The sequence below is a fragment of the Hemiscyllium ocellatum genome, chromosome 10, assembly GCF_020745735.1.
Source record: "Hemiscyllium ocellatum isolate sHemOce1 chromosome 10, sHemOce1.pat.X.cur, whole genome shotgun sequence".
NCBI classification, from domain to species: domain Eukaryota; kingdom Metazoa; phylum Chordata; class Chondrichthyes; order Orectolobiformes; family Hemiscylliidae; genus Hemiscyllium; species Hemiscyllium ocellatum.
In genome coordinates, this window is record NC_083410.1 from 34,873,770 (window position 1) to 34,894,851 (window position 21,082).

Genomic DNA, 21,082 nt, shown 5'->3' on the forward strand with positions numbered 1-21,082 from the left:
GAGACAGGAACTGAACCCGGGTCTCTGGCGCAGATGCAGCAATGCTAACCACTTTGCATAACATGGGCGATGTGGTGGCAAAGTATTTATGCAACTCCTCTGTGGATTACTGGAGCCCTTAGTATTCTCCAGCCTCATTCTCTAAAATCACTGATAACAGTTTTTCCAGGCACTTCCGTCAGACTCAGTCCTTCCCTTCATCTCATTGCCAAACAAAATTGGCTCACAAGAAGGGCTTATGCCCGAGACATAGATTCTCCTGCTCCTTGGATGCTGCCTGACCTGCTGCGCTTTTCCAGCAACACATTTTTCAGCTCTGATCTCCAGCATCTGCAGTCCTCACTTTCTCCCAAAATTGGCTCACAACCAGATAGACCAGTTCAAGACAGATGTGGGGTGTTTGGTCTGGCTGTGGTGGTGAGGCATGATGGACATCAGGTTCCTTACTGCCTACAAGGTGAAAATCCTCACATTAGCTGGAGTAGAGTATCTCAGCACTAACAAGAATAAGCAGCCTCAGTGGCCAACCAACTGAATGACCTCCATTGTGCTGTGCTTCTCTCCCAGTGATACCAGTAGCACTCATTCTTATTCTACAAGAACTCTTATCCCTCAGGCAACTAATGCCCACTCCTGTTATGCAGACAATAGCAGCACCCACCTTCATCTCTACTTCTGGGAAGGCCACTGCACCTTTCATTTGCACCCTCCAGTAGCTCAGAGACTTTCACTTCGATGGACAGCCTCTCTAAGATTAGACACAAGAAGACAATCTCTGCAGCTGGTTGAGGAAGAATGTGTTAGGGTAGTAATGGGATCCAAAAGGATAGAAATAAAGCAATCATTGCTCAGGATGGTGTAGATAGAATCAAATAAGGAGGGGAAATGTACAGGTCCACGTCAGGTAATGGGCCTAAATCAATCCATCTTGCAAAAGGTTAGCTTGGATTCCGTGGACTGAGAAAACTCCGTGCTCCTGATTCTATGAAGCCTCTTTTTTTCTGAGGTGGAAACATTGCTGTCAGAAAATGCTGGATGTGTAACTCTGTCGCAGGCTTCCATAAGCGAAAATTTCATGACTGCTATTGCCTTGTCTCGTACCGGATTCATTGACTGTCAGATTTACTTCGCGTGATACACATTGCTATGAGAAATACTTTCAGATGTATGTCGGTAACGTTATTGAGCTGTAATTTTTTTTGTTTTTTTCCCAATAAAAAAGCATACCACCGCCGGTACTTCCAGATTTTTGCAGGCGCTGCACAATGTCCGTGACCCTCCTGCAATCCCACCTTGGGGGTGGACGAGGTTGCAGAGGGTACAGACTGGAAATGTGCACGAAGCTGGGGAGCAGGACTGGGATGACTCAACAGCTGCTGCTCATCCAGCCACGCCCACACCCCCACCTTGTCCGGCTCCCATTGGCACTCCGGTTGCCAGGCGCCTCGCCAGTGGTCGGGAGCCGCTGCCAATCACTCCAGTCGCCATGGAGTTCCAGGCGGCAGTGTCGGATGTCCCGCCCCCCCTCCCCCACCCACAACCCTCGCCTCTCTTCCCCGCCCCCATCCCCCGCCTCAGCCTTCCCTCCCCCACCACCTCATCCCCGTCTCCGTCCACCAAATGCTGCGTGATCACCATTAACCGTCCGGCCAACGGTGCGGGCGCAGCGTTTCGGGGCGCGCGCGCTGCCGCCGTCTTTCCCGTTAGAGGACGGTGTCGGGCTGTGTGAGGCCGGAGGCGGCCGTTTGTCGGGTGTTGCCCTCCCTCCCTCCCTCGCTGCTCGGTCGGTGACAGTTGGAGCTGAGCTTCTGGCTGATGCCGTTTCTCTCCCTCCCCTCCCCCGTCCTTTTATCTGTATGTCTTTTCTCTCTCTGTCTGTCTCTGTCTGTCTGTGGTACGTTGCGGGTTGAGATGTTTCTGAAGGCGAGGTGTTTGCGGTGGAGTTAAGGTAAGTGCGACAAATTCTCTTCCTCCCCCCCCCCCCCCCCCCCCTTTCCCCAGAGTCTTTATTCATGATCTCTAACAAAGGGGAGCTTTTTAATGCAATAACGTTGCGCATAAAATCTGTGAATGATTTTAAAATGTGTTGGAAGCTCTGGGTTTACGATTTCCAGGATATCAGTTCCCTTTCGCCCTCCCCGATATTGTAGGGGAGTGAAAGGGAAGATCTTTGATCTTACTCGAGGTCCCTTTCGTCTCCCTCCGCTCTCCTTGTGTCAGCTGGAAACGTATGCTTTTTGTTCTACAAAGGGTCAAACATTATTCTTGAAGATTTGTTTAATGTATTTATGTTATTTCATTTTCTAAGTAGCTTTCGTTCTCCTCCCCTCTTCTCACCCCCCCCCCCCCCCCGTTTAAACTATCCCTTTTGTTCCTGAATCGCCATCACTCAACAGCGGTGTCACTCTGTTCTCTCTGACTGACTGACTGTAGGAGCTTTCTGTGTGCAAATTGATAGCTGTAAATCCTGCATTACAACAGCTTTTGGATTTCAAAAGTGCTTTTGGATCTCCTGTTGTTATCAGTGGTGCTGTATGAATTTAAGTCTGTCGGTGGTTGTGTGCAAAATCCTGCCCGATGCTGTAATTCTAAGTATACTTTTTATATGTCAGTCCTACCTTCCAGTTGTGCGCCAGGCGATATCTGAACCTGAGGGTTCTTGTGTAGTGTTAATGTCCCTAGCTCCAGAGCTAAGAGACCCTGGTTCACATCCCATCTGCTCGCAGAGATATGTAACAACTTCACTTAACAGGTTGATTTAAAACAAAATTGTATCGTCCCTGAATTGTCATGGTGTTACTAGCCTTTCCTTTTTTCTGATATCTATTTGTGGTGAAGTAGATGACTAAAACTGTCTCATTATCAATGTTTTGGTTGTATGATGAATTTCTTTAGATGGAATGAACCTGAACAGATTTCAAAGTAATTGGTTTTCATTGTTGTCATTTTTCCCAAGCTGAAGAGAGAGACTTGAGAATAATCTTAATTTTAACTAAGGTCCAGTTTATTTCTTTGACACAGTTGGGTCATTAAAATATTTTTTGTATATCTGACTAGCCTGGAGTGGTGTCTGTTTCTCTGAGAAAGGAAATGCTATGTTTTTAAATGCTTTATCAATTTCCTGTCAACCTTCGAATGTGTTCATGATTTTGGAAGTGTTGGTGTTGGACTGGGGTGTACAAACTTTAACAATCTCATACAACCAGGTTTTAGTCCAACAGGTTTATTTGGAAGCACTAGCTTTTGGAGCGCTGCTCCTTTGAGGTAAGCCTGTTGGACTATAACCTAGTGTGACTTTTATCTTAAAATGTGTTGGCTGCAATACACCGAGTGCACTTCAATTGCTGATTATTCATGTTTTGCCATTTTAATTTAATGTCCTTTAGTCTGTTGAGACTGAGCATTTAAGAATGAGGGCAGAGCAGTAGATATTGTTTACTTTGAGGGGTAGGGTGTAGGTTTGCTCGCTGAGCTGTAGGTTTGATATCCAGACGTTTCATTACCTGGCTAGGTAACATCATCAGTGGCGACCTCCAAGTGAAGCGAAGCTGTTGTCTCCTGCTTTCTATTTATATCGTTCTCCTGGATGTTTACTTTGACTTTAGTAAAGCCTTTGATAAGGTTCTGCATGGTATGCTAATTAGTAAAATTAGATTACATGGGATTCAGGGTGAAATAGCTAATGGGATTCAAAACTGGCTTTACGGTAGCTGGCAGAGGATGGTGGTGAAGGGCTGATTTTTGGACGAGAGGTCTGTGATGAGCAGTGTTCTAAAGGATCAGTACTGGGTGCTACGTGAGTAGGAAAGGGTTGAGGGGATGTGGGCCAACTGCAAGCAGGTGGGGCTAGTTTAGTTTGGGAACATGGTTGTCATGGTCTGCTTGAACTGAAGGGTCTATCCATGCTGTATGATTCTGTGACTCTATAGTTTAGGTAAGACTGCTATTGAGAAACTTGTGGTTTGAAACTTGGCTTTATATACTAATGACTAAATTCTAACTAAGCATTCATATTTGAAATTATCATTAAACTAAAATTGAAATTAGTGTCTTTGTAACTGAGTTAACTGTAGCAAAGCATATTTTCAACTTGTTCAAGTTTTTGTAAAAAAATGGGTTATACACAACGTATTGTCATGAAATGCACCAGAAAGTTAAGCAGAACTTTGAAAAACTTGTCTTTGACTTTTTCTCTCAGATACAGTAAATCAGTTGCTGCATTTATTGTGAATGAATGCCATCATACAATTGAGATTTACTTGACTATTCAGTATATTTTGAACATAACTTCCTGTATTGGAGTCTGGAAAATATTGCCATTATGTCCAAATCTTTGCTCAGTGAATAAAATATTGAAATTTTAGCTGGTATGGAATAGTATTTCTTCAAGAAGCTGCTAGTTTTCTCCTGCATTGTAGTAGAAAAGAGAGGAAACAGTACCTTTCATAACCTCGTCAACAGATGTGCTTTAGTTTTAAGGAGAATTGAGGAAACATGACAGCTAATTGTACATGGCCAGGAGCAATGAAATAAAACACAATCTTCTGACCATAATGTTGGATAAGAAATGTGTTCACCAGGGTACCAGTAGCACTTTCTAGTTTGAGTAGGGTGTTGAGATCTTTTCCATCTACTTAGGGGAGAGTGAAAGCAGGGTGTCTGTTTAACATTCAGGAAATGTCTCCTCTGACCCTGTATTGCTTTTTCAGTATTACACTCGAGCCTCACTCATAAATATGACGGCTTATGGCCATAACACACTAAAGCCACTAGTCAAGATTGACACTGAAGCACGATCTGATTTCTCTGAAATAGTTGGGGTGATTGACCTCATTCCTGCATTCACTTCTTTGTGGCAATTAGTCATTTGAATTTGTTTTAACTACACCATTTAATATAATAAACAATCAAATTACTGTTTATGGACCATGTAGTTTTACTACTAGATCTGCTGTTTTCTGATATGAGCAGGAGAGGAAACCGGTGTTTAGCTTAAGACAGTGTTTTGGACCTCATCTCTCCTATTTGAAAAATGGTCCCTGTTAAAATTGAACCCTGCCTCGATTTAATATTTTTCAAATTCTGTGAGAGTCTGACAGTCTACGTGGACTGGTACTTAACAGTAATCCTAATCTGTCATTTGTGGAATGTCGGAAGCAAAAGTGATTTGATTTTTGATGACACTTGAAATGCCATAGCAAATAAGGCTACAGTCCAAGTGCTCGAAAATGGGATTAGCATAGTTAGATATCTAACTGACATGGACACAATTGATCGAAGGACCTCATTCCATGCTGTAAAGTCTCTGACTCTGGTTGTACGTTTACTCACTGAGCTGGAAGGTTTGTTTTCAGGCGTTTCATCACCATACTAGGTAACATCATCATCAGTGAACCTCCAGTGAAGCACTGGTGTTATGTCCTGCTTTCTATTTGTGTGAAACGAAGCTGCATTAGAACATTATTTCAACTGGCTACCACACGCTGCAGCACAGAGAAACTATGAAGAGCAGAAGAAAATCTATACAGCGTATTTGAAAAGAACGGGTACCAAATGAACACAGCTGAAAATGTGTTGCTGGAAAAGCGCAGCAGGTCAGGCAGCATCCAAAGAGCAAGAGAATCGATGCTTCGGGTATGAACCCTGCTCCTGCCCGAAATGTTGATTCTCCTGCTCTTTGGATGCTGCCTGACCTGCTGCGCTTTTCCAGCAACACGTTTTCAGCTCTGATCTCCAGCATCTGCAGTCCTCACTTTCTCCTACCAAATGAACACAGTCCATCGATTTTTCTCATCAACAAAACCAAACCACCAAAATGCACCCCAAAACCCTGGCCACTCTTATCTACATCCAAGACATCTTAGAAATGACTGCCAGACTACTGTGACCTCTTGGCATCATGATAACCCACAAACCCACCAACACACTACAACAACTGCTAATGAACTTGAAGCACCCTACACAGACAACAAGCAAAACGAATATAATTTACAAAATACCTTGTAACAAACACTGCATTGGACAAATGGGCAGAAAGCTAGCCACCAAGATATATGAACATCAACTAGCCACAAAAAGACATGACCCACACTCACTAGTATCCTTACATAAGGATGAGAAAGGGCACCACATCCATCTAGGACAAGCCAAACAAACACATGTGAATTCCTAGAAGCATGGCTTTCCAACTGGAACTCTTATCAACAAACACACTGATTTGGACCCCATCTACCACTTCGAGAACAGGAAATGACATCACCAACTCATGGAAACCTAAACACCTAAATAGAAAGCAGGACATAACACTAGCACTTTATTGGAGGCTCACTGTTACTTAGTATGGTGATGAAACATCTGAAAACAAACTTCCAGCTCAGCAAGCAAGCTTACATCCAGAACCTCAACATGAGCTACAAAGTCTGACTCTCTCTTTGACTTACTGACACAATCTTAATTTGCTCTAGGTTTGTGCAAAATCGTGCTGATTAATTGCTTCACTGGATGTAGTTTTGCTCGCTGAGCTGGAAGGTTTGTTTTCAGATGTTTTGTCACCATACTAGCTAACATCAGTGAAGATTAGAGTGGTGCTGGAAAAGCGAAGGTCAGGCAGCATCTGAGGAAAAGGAAAACTGACATTTCGGGCAAAAGCTCATCATCAGTGAGCCTCTGGATGAAGCACTGATGGTGTAGCCCATTTTCTGTTTATAAGTTTGGGTTTCTTTGGGTGATTGTCATTTCCTGTTCGTTCTCAGGGGGTGGTAAATGGGATCCAAGTCACTGTGTTTGTTGCTTGACTTCCAGTTGGAACGCCATTCTTCTAGGAATTTTTGTGTCTCTTTGTTTGGCTCGTCCTAGAATGGATGTGTTGTCCCAGTCGATGTTGTGTCCTTCCTCATCTGTATGTAAGGATACTAGAGAGAGTGGACCATGTCTTTTTGTGGATAGTTGATGTTCCTGTATTCTGGTGGCTAGCTTTCTGTCTGTTTGTCCAATGTGGTGCTCGTTAGTTCTTCTAAGGTATTTTGTAAATTACATTAGTCTGGCTTGTTGTCTCTATAGGGTCTTTACTGCTGTTTTAGTGTGGTGTGTTTGTGGTCAACCATGATGTCAAGAGGTCTGTGGAATGGTGCATTTACCAACCCGGAGAAGGTGTTCCCATTTACCACCCCCTGAGAAAGAACGGGAGATGATATCAACCATCCAAGGGAACCCAAACACCTAAATAGAAAGTGAACTACACCACCAGTGCTTCATCTGGAGGCTCACTGAAGATGTTACCTAGTATGGTAATGAAGCGTCTGAAAACGAATCTTCTAGCTCAGCGAGCAAACCTACATCCAGAACCTCAACCTGAGCTACATATCTTCTCAAAACTCACTAATTGCTTAATGTCAGTTGCAGAAAGTTGCAATTCATGTCCTGTCTATCAATCCTGAATAATTTCATGGTGTTTATGATACGTGAATTGTCAGAAAAACTTCTCAATAAAACTATTGAGCCTTTTGGGCAACAGCCGAATGCACATCAAATTCTGTTAAAATGATTAGTCGTAGAGATGTGCAGCTCTGAAGCAGACACTTAAGTCCAACATGTTAAAGCCGACCAGATATCATAACCTAATCTAGTCCCATTTGTCAGCACTTGCCCCACATCCCTCTTAAACCCTTCCTATGCATATAACCATCCAGAAGCCTTTTTAAATGCTGCAATTGTACCAGCCTCCACAACTACTTCTGGCAGTTCATTCCGTACATGCACCACTCTGCATGAAAACGTTGCCCCTTAGGTCCCTTTTATATCTTTCCCCTCTCTCCTAAACCTATGCCCGCTAGTTCTGGACTTTCCCATCCCAGGGTAAGGACCTTGTCTGTTTATCCTATTCATGCCCCTCATGATTTTATAAACCTCTAAAGTCACCGCTCAGCCTCCGATGCTCCAGGGAAAAACAGTCTGTCCAGCCTCTTCTTATAGCTGAAATCCTCCAACCTTGGCAACATCCATAAATCTTTTCTGAACCCTTTTTCAAGTTTCACAACATCCTTCCAATAGGAAGGAGCCCAGAATTGCATGCCATTTTCCAAAAGCGGCCTAATAAATATCCCGTACTGCCGCAACATGACTTCCCAACTCCTATACTCAATGCTCTGACCAATAAAGGAAAGCATACCAAATGCCACCTTCACTATCCTACCTAGCTGCGACTCTACTTTCAAGGAACTATGATCCTGCACTCCAAAGTCTCTTTGTTCAGCAACACTCCCCAGGACATTACCCTTGAATGTATAAGTCCTGCTCTGATTTGCTTTTCCAAAATGCAGCACATCGCATTTATCTAAGTTAAAGTCCATCTGCCACTCCTCAGCCCATTGGCCCATCTGATCAAGATCCCATTGTAACCTGAGGTAACCTTCTTTGCTGTCCACTACTTCTCCAATTTTTGTGTCATGTACAAACTTACTAACTATTCCTCTTATGTTCACATTCAAATCATTTATGTAAATGACGAAAAGTAGTGGAGCCAGCACCAATGCTTGTGGCATTCCACTGGTCACAGGCCTCCGGTCTGAAAAGCAACCCTCCACCACCACCCTCTCCCTCTGTCTTCTACCTTTTTGAGTCAGTTCTGTATCCAAATGCCTAGTTCTCCCAGTATTCCATGAAATCTAACCTTGAATTCATTGAAACTGTTCATTTCTGTGTTGGAACAGGTATCAAATAAAACCTGAACTTGTCCTTTCTGCATCTACTTTGAGAGCAATCTGGTTACTTTCAGAAACTGTGTTCTGCCATTGCATAGTATTGGTAATTCCAGTAGTTAGTGTTGATGCTCCCACAATGATGTTGAACATTGATCCAGTGATTAGCGAGGAATGATATTTTATGTTCAAAGCCATATGGTGAGAGATTTGGGTGAAATCTTGTAAGTGATCGTCTGCAAACATTTGTTATTATCTGCCTCTGTTATGGAGATGGTGGCTCAGGTGTAATGCTGAAATAGGTTGCCACATTTTAGCTTGTGTGTATTGATGTTATGTCTTATTATTGTACACAGATTGAATATTGAGTCCAGTGGGGGTGAAAAGCAAGCTGCAGTGTTTTAGATGATGCAATGTCATCAGATTGTATGGCATATAGTTAGTTGCTAGATGTCGTTTTGAAGGTTGGGGAGGTTTGTTTGAATTCTTGGATCCAACCTTGTCTTGGTCTATTGCTGGAGAATTTCATTATTGAAGTTGTCAATGAAAGAGTTAGGACAATGCTTCCCAAGCCTTTGCCTACTGTGACCCTCGTTTGAGGCTTAAGTTGTCATGGCACCTCACTGAGCAGTGGTGATAGGAGGAAATATAAAGACTTAGAGTGGCTTGGGATGGTGTCAACCATTGATGTCCTGGAGCATGTTACCCCAACACTTCAGTGCATGACTTTCTTGGATTCCTACCCTCCATGTTGATCACCCCTGCTGTAGATCTTTGAGAGAAAAGTCCTCGACAAACTTTTTATGGAGGGAAGGACGTTAATGAAGTAGTTCAAAATGATTGCTGGCCAAGCATACTGAAATGAAAGACTATTCTAGTGATGTCCTGGGCTGCAATGATTGCACTGAAGTTATTGGTTAATTTCTGATTTCAAGCTAGAAGGTTCACCAGTTTAATTTTTATGCTCACCCTGGAAATCTTTCAATTATTCATTAAACCTAGTCTTACTAAGTTTATTTAATAGACAAAGTCTTTTCCCTGGAGTCGGGGAATCCAGAACTAGAGGGCATAGGTTTGGGGTAAGAGGGGAAAGATATAAAAAAGACCTAAGGGGAAACCTTTTCACGCAGAGAGTGATACATGTATGGAATGAGCTGCCAGAGGAAGTGGGGGAGGCTGGTACAATTGGACCATTTAAAATGGATGGGTATGTGAATAGGATGGTTTGGAGGGATATGGGCCAGCTGTTGGCAGGTGGGACTAGATTGGGTTGGGATATCTGGTCGGCATGGACGGGTTGGACCGAAGGGCCTGTTTCCATGCTGTACATCTCTATGACTGTACTTATCATTATCAATATGAAGGTCAGAATGGCCTATTCCTGTAGCTGTTATGAAGTAAATCCGTCATTTGGAAAGCTTTGCGTTATCAGTTATAATAACTTAAATTTATAATTCCCTTTCCTTTAAATGTAGTTTGCTGCAAAAGAATAAAATACAGTAATGCTGAGCATCTAAATATCTAGGCAGAAGTAACTTCAGTTTCTAAGCCCCTTTTTAATATCTGTACAGCATGGTCATTTCGGTGTTGATGAATCCACATCTGGGTAATATTGATATGGGATGCCTAAACTTAAGGGTGAGTTGTTTGACTCTTACAACTCATCAGAAAACTATATAGATTAAGTAGTTTCAGATTGCCAGATCATGATTAAAATGATAATTCAGTGATACTACTCAAAACTTGAGTGAACCTTCTAAACAATAGTGCATAATTTTTATCAAAGTTTAAATGACCAGATGGTTAATTTTTGTTTAGCTGTATGTCAGGAGGTAATTTAGTGATTGTGTTCAGTTATTCATTGATAAAACTTCTGCTTGGGATTACTTTTATTACTATAATTATTGGATTAAATGTTTTGCATTTTCATTAGTGGGAAAGACTTCCTCAGGAGCCTGAGCAAAATATATGACCAAATAATTATTTGGGAAGCTATTCTGTTCCCAGTGACAACTCAACCAGCCAAGAAACTTCAGCTTAGTAATATTTTAAACAGAATAGCTGTATTTTAAACATTTTTGTATATTTGTTCCTCCATAACACTTGAAAACTACAACGTGGGCAATATTTAGATCATTCCAAATTCAAAGAATACTAAAAGTAATGAGAATAGAGACAATGCATTTATTGTCAAAACTGGAATTGTAGAATAATTCTTTCTTGTTTTAGAACTCATAATATCCAAAGTATCTGGATTATATTTCTAAAAATGGACCTATAAATCAATAATAGAATTGGCCATACTGGAATAACAGTATATAAATCTTACTTATCTGTTTGTTGCTTTGCTGGGGGAACTTGCACTTAATGGCTCAACACAGCACATTATGGAAGTGAACTTTGTATATCTTACTATAAGGAGTGCTGGAGGTGCTAATCTGAAACTCCAGCTGTGTAAACTTGGAAGTAAAACATCCCGAGTATTTTTTCCCAAATTACTAAAAGCTCTCAACTTAACAGAGGAAGGTTTTTTAACTTTGTAGCTCTGGCATCCTTGCATTTCTGAAAGTTGGTAGCGATGCAGACAAACAATTTATTTCAGATGATATGCTTTCATATGCTGTATCTCTGCTGATGGTTAAAAGGCCAATACTTGAGTGATGGGTTTTGCACTAATCTAGGAATCTGTTGCCAAAATGCTGTAGCCACTGATCATTGCAGTGGTGCATGTCAGCCTCTAACACATATCCTCATATCCCCTCTTAGCCAATGACTCCCAGATGTAATAACTGATGTCTTAGGTCTTTGTGTTTCACTTGTAAGCATCCAAGTCATAAGCCTTGCTAAAATCCATGTTAACTGCACCAACTGCACCCCACCTCAGAAAAAGTTCAATGCGATTCAAGCATGATTTTTCCCTTGATTAAATCCATGCTGACTGTTCTTGTTTGTCTTATATCTTTTTCTAAGTACTTTATCATGTTTCCAGGAATTGATTCTAATAATTTTCTTGCTACTGAGGTTAGACTGATCTGTTTTTTTTTCCAATCTTTCACAAGGACCCTTTTTTTTAAAAACAAGGACACAACATTAGAAGTCTTACAATTTGTCCCACCACACATATACCCAGTGAAGATCAGGAGATGGTCAGAGCATCCACTATTTCCTCGTATATATTTTAACAGCTATGATAGATTTTCTGACCGTACTCAAGGATGCCAGTACTGTGAATAGCTCGTCTCTATAGATGTTTATGGCATGCACTATTTCTTTCAACTCCTCCAGCAACAAGGGAAAGAAGATACTCGTGACAGTAGACTATAGTGCATCTCTTCTCTTCCCCACCCGACCTTCGTTATAACAGCAGATGCGCTGGGGAAGAGAGACGGTCTGTTTGTATGCGGGGGAAAAAAAGTATATTAATCATGATTGACTTTAATCTTTGTGCTGATTAGGGACAGTCAAATGGTTGAAAGTCAAACAAGGAAGAATTCATAGTGTATTTGGGACTGATTCATAGATGCTAGGAAGGGGATAAGACACTCATAATTATGAGTCAAGTTACCCGATACAAGGTTATAGTCCACCAGGTTTATTTGAAATCACAAGCTTTTGGAGTGCTGCTCCTTTGTCAGGTGAAGTGGAGGGAAGTGCATAGGCACTTAAGTTATAAATGGAGAGACTATTGCAAGATAACTTCAGGTAATTGAGTGTCAAAAGATTCTCACCATTTGTCACCCGATAAAGGGGCTCCCAAAGCTTGTGACTTCATATAAACCTGTTGGACTAAACCTGGTATCGTGTGCCTTCTGACATTGCCCACCCCAGTCCAACACCGGCACCTACACATCGTGATTAAAGAAGTTAAGGTTATCATCAAATTGTATGTTTAACTTTCAAAGTGGCAAAAAATTGTGGTAAGCCGATAGATTTGAAGTCTTTTTCAAAAAGCCAGCAATAAATAAACTGAAAACAAAGTTTGAAGATAAATTTGTAAGATCAAGAAGGACAGTGTAAACTTCTTAAATATATTAAAAAGGAAGAGAAGTCAAAGAGAATGCAGACCTTTTATAGAATGAAGGTGGGGAAATAATGGGAACCAGAACATGGTAGAGGAGTTGAATAGATGTCATCTTTGCAGTAGAAGACACAAATTGCATTACAAAATTACTAAAGTTATAGGGCAAAAAGATGAGAGGAAATAAATACAATAACTATCACTAGTGGGGAAAAAATGCAATGGAAACTAATGGGGTTACAGATCCAGAGGTCCCCTGGACTTGATAGGATGCACACTAAAATGTTAAAGGAAGCAACTCCAGAGAGGGTGGGTGCACTGTTGACAATCATTCAAGAATAGTCAGATTCTGGAAAAGTTCTAGAACATTAGCAGTTTTCCAGTGTAAACACCTTATTCAAAAAGAAGATACGTTTTTCTAAAACAAACTTTATAGGCCAGTTTGCTTAACATCTATTATCAGGGAAGTATCAGAGTGTATAATATAGGATGTAATAGCAGGACATATAGAATGTTTTATGAAGGGAAAATCATGCCTGACAAGTCACACGACTTCAAGGCAGTAACAAACAGGAAAGATAGAGAACTGGGAAACGTCAGAATTGTTATGGTGTTGAAGGAGGCCATTTGGCCTGTTGACACTAAGTACAATGCTCCTGCCTTTTTTCCGTATCCTTGTGTACCATTTCTATCCAAATAATCATGCAAAGTCCTCTTGAATGTCACAATTGAACCACATTTCCGGGCAAAGCATTCTATACAATGTATTTAGATTTCCAGAAGATGATAGATAAGGTACAGATCATTATAATGTGCATTTCATCAACACCAGTTCACTGTAAGGTGATTGACAAATTGGGGATGTTGTTTCTATAGCGTGAGCTTTTAAATGTGTGTTGACTGTAACGTGTTTACAGTCCCAACATTTGGTATGTTTCTAAAATTTGATTTTTTTTTCTATAACATGGGGCTGCACACAACTATCACATTACAGAAGAACTGACTGTATTATACACATCAGTGTGATAAGGGCCTGTGATAGTATGTGAGCATTGATGAGAGAATTGTCAACTAATATGGAACAGATGGCATAAAGGGGGCATTTTCAGAATGAAAACCTGTCACTAGTTGAGTGTCAGAGGGATCAGTGCTTGGGCAGTAATTAACTATTTATATCCAGATAATCTCCAGGTTGCAAAGGAGTCTGTTCTGGAGTCTATGCACAAATGGGTTTGTATGCTAATTAGAACATGATGTAGGACAAAAAAACAATTTGAGTAAGGGAGGATTTGTATGTTGGATCTTTAAAACTACACCCTCCAATAGGATCACATTCATAAATACCAGCATTTGTAAATCACGGACCTCTCTATGACTTGAATGAATGAAGTGGATGACCTGTTGTCCTATTTGTGGATTGCATAAACATAGCTGGGAAAGCAAAAGGTGAGAGTGACTGCCTGTTGAGGAATCTAGACAGCTTAATTGTGAGGGCAAAATCTTGGCAGATAGAATAGGTTGTGGGAAGATGTGAGATTATGTACTGGAAGAATAGAGGAGCTGAGCATGGAAGAAGACTGTAGAAATCTACAGCACAGAAGGTTTGGGAGTCTTTGTGCTTAAATTGCAAAAAGCTAGCATACAAGTTCAGCCACTAATAGAGAAGGCCAATTTAATTATGATCCCTCTATTTCAAGGGGAATGGCAGTTTAGAAATAGAGAAGTCAGACAACAGCTGGAAAACTGAACTGTTTTGGGCTCTTTTTAACTATGGAAAGTTGTACTGGCATTGGTGTCAATCCTGACAATGTTCATAAGGTTGATCCTGAGTATTGAGGGATTGATAAGAGGAGAGGTTGAGTAGGCTGGACCTGTACTCGTTGAAGTTTTAGAAGAATGAAAGATTACCTTATTGAAACAACAGATTAAGGAACCTGACCAGGAAGATGTGGTGAGGCTGTTTCTCTTCTGGCAGAATCTAGGAACAGAGAGCAAAAGCTCTTTTTTTTTGTGTCCTCATTCATAGATGAGCTCATCACGAGCTAGGTCAGCATTTGTTGCTCATCACTAATTGGCCAGAGGGCAGTTAAGAGTCAACCACATTGTAGATCGAGAGTCATATGTAGGCCAGACCAGGTAAGATGGCAGTTTCCTTTCCTAAAGGACATTAGTTTTTGTAGCAATTGTCAAATGATTCATGGTCATTGTTAGTTTCTTAATTCCAGAGCGCTTTTTTAAATCACCATTTGTCATAGCAAAATTCAAACTGGATCCTTTGAACGATACCTGGGTCTCTAGATTAATAGCTCAGCAATTAATACCAACAAGCCATTGTCTTCCCTGAAGTAAGGGGGTCAACCCAGTTAGAGTGCAGTCCTTTGTATTGATGAAGCATTAGCTTCATGTTGAAGAAGCCATCCTTCGTGTTGTGTGGCAGTACCACTGAGCTCAATGTGATGGATTACAAACAGATCTCTCAATTCAAAACTGGGCATCTGTGAGGCACTATGTGTCATCAATAGAATTGTATTCAACTTCATGGCCCACCCTAACGTTATCATCAAACCCGGGAGTTAACCCTGACTCAATGAAGAGTACAAGATAGCATATCAGAAGCAGCGGCAGGCATACCTAAAAATGTATCCGCTTGGTGAAGTGACAAAACAGGATAATTTGTATGTCAAACATCGTAAGCAAGAAGCGATTGGAAGAGTTAAATGATCGACAACCAACAGAACCGATCTAACCACTGTTGTGCTATCACATCTATTTATAAACTGTGTGATGGACAACTCATTGGAACAGGAGGCTCCACAACCATCCCTGCTTTCAATAATGGGGAAGCCCAGCATATCTGTGCAAAAGATAACATTGAAGCATTCACAACAACCTTCATCCAGAAGCGCCAAGTGGATGATTCTTATTGTTCCTCACTAGGTCCCTAGTGTCACAGATGCCAGTCTTCAGCTCATTCAGTTCATTCAATGTGATACCAAAAAATGGTTCGAGATACTGAATACTGCAGATTATGGACCCTGACAACATTCCTACAGTTGTACTTGAACACTTGTGCTTCAAACCTGCCTGTGACCCTCAACAATCTGTTCCAGTACAGTTAGAACACTGGCATTTACAAGATATACCTGGGCAAATAGAAGAAAATTATAGAGGTGATAGTGTTGGATGTCTTGAAATACATGAAGGTGGATAAATCCCTGAGACCTGATCAGGTGTATACTCTAGAACCCTGTGGGAACATTGAACGTAACAGCGCAGTATAGGCCCTTTGGCCCTCTGAGCTGACCTATGCCCATCTGACCTACACTATTGCAGTATCATCCATATACTTATCCAGTGACCATTTTAAATGCCCATAAAGTTGTCGTGTCTACTACTGTTGCAGGCAGGGCATTTTGTGCCCTTACTACTGAGTAACAAATCTACCTCTGACAGCTTTAAATTGAGGCTGATCGATATAAGAGATGGGCTCTTGTGTAGCCATCATCATCCGAGGAAAAAGGCTCTCGCTGTCCACCCTCTGATCATCTTGATATATCTCTGTCACCTCTCAACCTACTCTCTAATGAAAACAACCTCTAGTCCCTCAGCCTTTCCTCATGAGACCTCTCAACCCAACCCCCACATACCAGGCAACATCCTGGTAAATCTCCTCTGTACCCTTTCCTACGTTTCCACATCCCACCTATAATGTTAGCCATACCAGAGTTTTGTACAGCTGCAACATGACCTCTTGGCTCTGAAACTCAATCCCTCTAGCACTAAAACCTAACACACCATGTGTCTTCTCAACAACCCTATCAACCTGGGTGGCAACTTTCAGGGATCTGTATATTGGACATAGAGATTGCTGCTCATCCACACTACCAAGAATCTTACCATTAACTCAGTACTACTAATTCCTGTTCGTCTTTTCAAAGTGAATCACCTCACACTTTTCCACATTAAACTCCATGTGCCACCTGTCAGCTAGCTCTGCAGCTTATCTGTGTCCCTCTGTAACCTGCAACGTTCTCCGGTACTGTCCACAACTTCTCCGACCTTGTTCAATGCCCTCATCCATGTGACCCCAAAAGAGATCCTTGCAGTACATCATTAGTAACTGAACTCCAGGATGAACATTCCTATCAACCACCAACCTCTGTCATCCTTCAGCTAGCCAATTACTGATCCAAACAGCTAAATCACCTTCAATCCCACGCCTCTGTGTTTTCTGCAATAGCCTACCATAGGGAACTTTATCAAACACTTTACTGAAATCCATATATATCACATCAACTGCTTTAGCCTCATCCACTTCTGGTTACCTTCTCAAAGAACTCAATAAGGTTTGTGAGGCATGACCTACCCTTCACAAAACCGTGTTGACTATCCCTAATCAACTAGGAAACCACAACGCCCCCCCGGAATGTTGGTACTCCTCTGGTTCATATGTAGACCATCCTGTTTATAGAGATCCCACCTACTCCAGAATGAGCCCCAATTATCCAGGTATCCAAATCCCTCCCTCCTGCACCATCCCTGTAGCCATGTGTTCAACTCCTCCCTCTCCCTATTCCACACCTTGTTAACCAGAGAGGACGACTGTTTGTTCTAGTTCTAATCTTCCACCCTAGTTTCCTGAAGTTCTGCCTTGCATCCCCATCCCTTTTTCTACTTATGTTGTTCTGATGTGGACCATGACTTAGGGCTGCTCCCCCTCACTTTCTCCCCTGCAACCCCCCCCCCCCCCTCCCAACAAAGTCCTGAAAACAGGATCCGAGACATCACAGACCCTGGCACTTGGGAAGCAACACACCAACCGTGAGTCTCTCTCGTTCCCATGGAGTTTCCTATCTGTGCCCCTAACTATGGATCCCCAATGACTAATGCTCTCCTCCTCTTGCCCCTACCTTTCTGAGGAACTGGGACAGACTCTGTGCCAAAGACCTGTACCCCTTGGCTTACCCTGGTAAGTCTTCCCCTCCAATAGTATCTAAAACAGTATACGGTTATTAAGAGGAATAGTGACAGGGAATCTCGGTACTGTTTGCCTGTTCCCTTTCCGTCCCCTGACTGTAACACATCTAGGGTTGTTGCCTGAAATATCGATTCTCCTACTCCTCGGATGCTGCCTGACTTAGCTTTTCTAGCGCTACATTCTCAACTCTGATCTCTAGCATCTGCAGTCCTCACTTTCTCCTAGTTGATTGTAACCCATTTACCTTTTCCTGTACTTGAGGTATGAACTACCTCCCTATAGCTCCTCTCAGTTACCCCCTCAGCCCTCCAAATGATCCGAAATACATCCAGCTCCAGTTCTGTAACGTGGTTTCCCAGGAGCTGGAATTGGATTTCCTGCAGATGACGTCAGTGGGGACATGAGTAGTGAAGCTAGGGAAGTGATTGCTTGGTCCCTTGCTAAGACCTGTGCATCATTGATAGCCACAGGTGAGGTGCTGGAAGACTGGAGGTTGGCTAACATGGTGCCACTATTTAAGAAAGTGGGAAAGAAAAGTCAAGGAATTATAGACTGAGTCTGAGTTTGATATCAACGGTGGACGCGTTAAGGGAATCCTGAGGGACGGGATTTACGTGTATTTGGAAAAGCAAGGGCTGAATAGGGATAGTCAACATGGCTTTGTCTGTGGGAAATCATGTCTGTTTGAAAGAAGTACTAAAGAGGAACAATATGGGCAGAGTGGCAGATGTGATCTATATGGACTTCAGCAATAAGACTTTTTACAAGGTTCCTCATGGTAGACTGGTTAGCAAGGTTACATTACATGGAACAGATGGAGAACCAGCTATTTACAGAAGTGGCTTGAAGGGTGGTGGTGGAGGGTTGCTTTTCAGACTGGAACCCTGTGACGAGTGATGTTCAACAAGAATTGTTGCTGGATCCACTTTTTTTTTTGTCATTTACATAAATGATTTGAATGTGAACATAGAAGATATAGTTAGTAAGTTTGACACCAAAATTGGAGATGCAGTCGATAGCAAAGAAGGTTACCTCAGCAAAATGGGACATTGATCAGGTGGGCTAATGGGCTGAGGAGTGGCAGATGGAGTTTAATTTAGATAAATGTCAGGTGCTACATTTTGGAAAGGCAAATCGGCGCAGGACTTGCTATTAAGTGTATAAGTTCCTGGGGAGTGTTGCTGAACAAAGCGACCTGGGAGTGCAGTTTTATAGTTCCTTGAAAGTGGATTCGCAGATAGATAGGATAGTGAAAGTGTTTGGTATGCTTGTCTTTACTGGTCAGTGCAGTACATTTTGAGTATAGGAGTTGGGAGGTCATGTTGTGGCTGTACAGAACATTGGTTAGGCCACTATTGGAATACTGTGTGCAATTCTGGTCACTCTGTTATAGGATGGATATAATGAAGTTTGAAAGGGTTCAGAAAAGATTTAAAAGGATGTTGCCAGAGTTGGAGGGTTTGAGCTTTGGGAGAGATTAGGACTATTTTCCCTGGAGTGTCAGAGACTGAGAGGTGACCTTGTAGAGGTGTGCAAAATTGTGAGGAGCATGGATAGGGTAAATAGACAAGTCTTTTCCCCATCTTATAGGAGTCCAAAACTAGAGGACATGGGTTTAAGGTGAGAGGGAAATGATTTAAAAGGGACCTAAGGGGCAGCTTTTTCACGCAGAGGGAGGTGCACGTATGGAATGAGCTGCCAGAGGATAGTGGAGGCTGGAACAATTACAACATTTAAAAGACATCTAGATGGTTATATGAATAGCAAGGGTTTAGAGGGATATGGGCCAGATGCTGGCAAATGGAACGAGATTTATTTAAGGTATCTGGTCAGCGTGGATGTGTTGGACCAAAAGGGTCTATTCCATCCTGTACATCAGAGTCTAAATTCAACCCAGACAATTACTGCCCTATCATAATACTCTTACTGGTTAAGGTGATGGAAGGAGTCATGAATGATATTGGCAGCATTTAAAAGGGTCCATCATCTTCTGATCTCATTACGTACAACTTTTGGTCCAAGCATCGACAAAAGAATTGAATTCCATGAATAAATTGAGTGATTGTCTGTATGTGACATCAAGGAGCCTAGCAAAGCAAAGTCAGTGGGAATAAGGAGGAAAACTGCTGGCTGGAGTCATACCCAGCACAAAAGAAAATGGTTGTGGTTGTTCAAGGGTGGTCATATTTCAACTTCAGGGCCAGTCTGCAGGTTGTCTTCAGGATTGTGTCTGTGGCCCAGTGTCTTCAGTTATTTCATTAATGATCTTTTCTCCTTTGACATCAGAAATATGAATATTTGTTTATTGATGCAGAGCATTGAACATTGTTGACTCTTCAGATACTGAAACCAGTCCAGTATCCAAATGCAGAAAGACCTGGACAATATCCAGCCTTGGGCTGACAAATTTGATCTCTGGCAAGAGAATTGAGCCATTTGCCCTATTTGATATTCAAGGCATTACTATCACTGAATTCCCACTATCAATATCAAGGAATTGCTATTTGACCTGAAACTGAACTGGACTAGCCATACATGTATTGTGACTAAAATAGCAGGTCAAAGGCTTGGAATGCTGCAGCGACTAATTCAATTCACCACCTGACTCTCCAAATCCTGTCCACAATCAGCATGTCACAGGTCAGGTCAGAAATGTGATGGAATACCCTCCACTTCCTTGGGTGAACACAGCGTCAACAAATCTCCAAAAAGCAACATTATACACAAACATTCTCTCCTTTCCATCCGGGAGAAAGTGAGGACTGCAGACGCTGGAGATCGGAGCTGAAAATGTGTTGCTAGAAAAGCGCAGCAGGTCAGGCAGCATCCTGAAGAAGGGCTCATGCCCGAAACGTCGATTCTTCTGCTCTTTGGATGCTGCCTGACCTGCTGCGCTTTTTCAGCAATACATTTTCATCTCCTTTCCACCCATCAACACTCCATAGCAGCAGTGTCTATATGATGTACTGCAGAAATTTGCCAAGACTCCTTGCGACACAGCCACGTTTCAAACTCTTTAGCACTAACATCTAGAAGAACAAGGCCAGCAGATATTTGGGAACACTACTTGCAAATTCCTCTGCAAGCTGCGCATCTTCCTGACTTGGAAATCTGTTGCCATTTTTAGTATCATTGAGCCAAAAGTTGAATTCCCTGTCTAAAGGCATTGGGAGTCAGCCAGTAACGAATAAACAGCAGTGGTACAAAAAAGCAGCCCCCCAAACACATTAAGCCAATTAAGGATTGGCACTAGGCAGCAAAACTGAATACCATGAGTGAATTTGGAAAGAAAATCCCAAATTAAGTTTATAAATTTCATATTTTAAAATGGTTCATCAATGTGAAGAAATAAAAGGACTGAATTTGTAGTCAGCTATTCTTAAGTGCACT

General features: G+C 41.9%; 1 protein-coding gene across 1 annotated transcript in view; it reads left to right on the top strand.

Annotated features, from left to right (window-relative positions):
* The first annotated feature begins 1,629 nt into the window (after window positions 1-1,629).
* Window positions 1,630-21,082, top strand: part of LOC132819387 (suppressor of cytokine signaling 5-like) — a 50,326-nt gene continuing 30,873 nt past the window's right edge. Inside the window, exon 1 of the mRNA XM_060830871.1 lies at window positions 1,630-1,948. The gene's annotated coding sequence lies outside the window, so the exon portion shown is untranslated. The remainder of the gene's footprint in view (window positions 1,949-21,082) is intronic.